We start from the raw sequence: 2,376 nt of genomic DNA, 5'->3' as shown, positions 1-2,376 counted from the left end.
CGAAGCTGGGGAAGGGGAGGTTGCCACAACTGCCTGGGTCCGGTCTCTTGGGTTTCTGCCTCTCCCTGCAGACCGGCCCCCACCCCCGCCCCCAGGATGCAGGTGCCCGGAAGCCCATCCGTGGACATCGGAAGAGTTTCCCAGACAGAGACCTGGAGTTATTGGCACTGGGAGATGTTATTTGTAGAATGAAAATTTACAGGGTGAAAAGAAAATCTGGCAGGGCTCAGCAGGTGCTGTTCCACTTTTCTTTGAACAGAAACTGGGGCTGCGCCTGTGGGCTGGCAGAAGAGCGAGGGCATGGGGGCCCCGGGAAGGTTGGAGCCTAGTGTTTACTTTCTGCTTCTTACATGAATAGCAGAAACAAATAAACTTGAGAGAGTCAGAGAGGAGAAAGACTGAAATGCAGAGCATGCTGAGCGAAGGCAACCAGAGACCTACTGGGCCAGGATGGAGGATGCCCTGGCCCATGTGGGGGTCACTGAGGAGTTCTGCGGCCCCTCCAGTGCCCGCCACATGGGTCCTTCCAACCAAGCTCGGACCTTCGAGGTCGCACTACTCTGGTCCTCCTCTAACTATAAACTTTCCCTCCTCCCAGTGCCCCAGGGGCCACCAACTGTCAGCACCGGGCAGCGGGTGAAGCCTGCCCTCCCTCTGCACACACTGCCCAGCACCCCGACACCATCCCGCGGTCCCCTGACCTACCCAAAGTACTTAGTAGACAAGTTTCTTTCTTTACTAGTTCCTTTCTGTTAGAACAGAGCAGCAATCCTCCTCCCCTGCACCCTTTACCCTCTGCTCTTCCTACATCTCAAACCTTTCACCAAGGCACTGTTAGTCACCCAATTACATAACTGGGGTGTCCAGCCCACCTCGCTTTCTGCTGGGGGCGTTTGAAATTGGACAGAATCACACGCACACTGGACACACGCTAAGGCACCAACACACGCACATTCACAGAAAGGCTCACCGAATCATGAAGGCTGCACCAGCGACACATTCAGCTCCGCCACAGCCACTTACCCCCAGCACATCCATGGGCCTTGCCCCCAAAGGCACTCATTCAGAACCCCCCGGACAGACTGGGGTACCCTCGCTCACCGAGTCTGCCGGCGGGAAAAGGGAAGCAAAATCTGTAATTTACGGCGCTTTAGCGGAGTTCACCGACCCTCCCGCGCACACACACCTTGTACACGCGTCTTTGCTGGGGTCTCTCAATCTCTCTTTGAGCCCCTTTCTGAGTCAAACGAAGGGAAGGAAGAGCCTGGCCTCTCCTGGTGCTGTCAAAGGAGAAGCCAGAGTCGGGTGAGCCCGGGGTCCTCAGAAAGTGCTGGGGACCGTGACGCCTCGGAAGGCCGAGCGCTCTGCCCAAAGACTCCCAACCCCTTCGCTTCCCAGCGCAGCTGGCTCCTAGCCGCTGTCACCTCCGCGCTTCGCTTCTCTCAGCCCACGAAAGCGGGACCTGGAACCAGGGCTGGGGTAGGGGGCAGCTCCACGGAGGCCGGTGGGGTAGGGGTGGCACAAGGAAACGCCCACCTGCTAACCCAGTCTGAGGGTGCGGGCCCCGCTTGAGGGCCGGGGAGCCGCAGGGGAACCGGGCGTTTGCTGCCTGCGGGTCTTGGCCTCACTCGACCCTCTGGGCTCCTGGCCCCGGCTGTCTGTCTGCACGTGTTTTCTCTGCGGCGGCGGGTGCGCGTCACTCTGTCAGCCCCCCGGCCTCACTCAGGCTCACTTGACCACATTCCAGGCCTTGCCCTCCCGGGAACGCCGGGACCCGCCTGAAGTCTGTCGGTGTTCTTGAGTGTGGGTGGAGGTATGACTCTGGGGGCGGGAGTGGGGTACTGAACCCCGGGCCGAGTCCCTGCCTCCAGCCCCCGACCCCGCCAAGCGCCGGAGCATGGCCAACCTCCTTTCTGCTTGGTCTCTCTGGGGTCGCCTTCCTGGAGCACTGCGGTTATTGATCCCGCTGAAAGAGCCGGAGCGCGGAGCGTGCTTCCCTTGGGATGAAGGGAGTGGGGAGGAGAGTAGGCAAGGGGTTGGGGGAGGGAGTTGATAAACTTTAGGGGAGGACGTAGGGCTAGGACAGCACTCCAGGGCTGCCCCAGCCTCCCTCTGCCAAGCTGGGTGTGGGGCTAGACTAGGGGTGGAGGAGTGGGCCACCCTCTCCTTTCCTCCCCACCCCCGCGCCGCGCAGCTGCCTCCGAATCCTCTGGGAATCGGAGAACCCCGACTCCTGCCCAATCAGCAGGGATGGGTGGAGCAGCCGGGCAGGGGCGGGGCCGGAGGAGGAGTAGGGCGGGGGGCTCGAGGGGCGCGGGGGCGCGAGGGGCGGGGAGCCGCGGGCTTGGCCAGCGTAGGCTGGCCAGGCGGTGGCGA

Source organism: Lutra lutra, chromosome 9 (assembly GCF_902655055.1).
Source record: "Lutra lutra chromosome 9, mLutLut1.2, whole genome shotgun sequence".
Taxonomy (NCBI): Eukaryota; Metazoa; Chordata; class Mammalia; order Carnivora; family Mustelidae; genus Lutra; species Lutra lutra.
Note: the sequence above shows the minus strand (reverse complement) of the source record.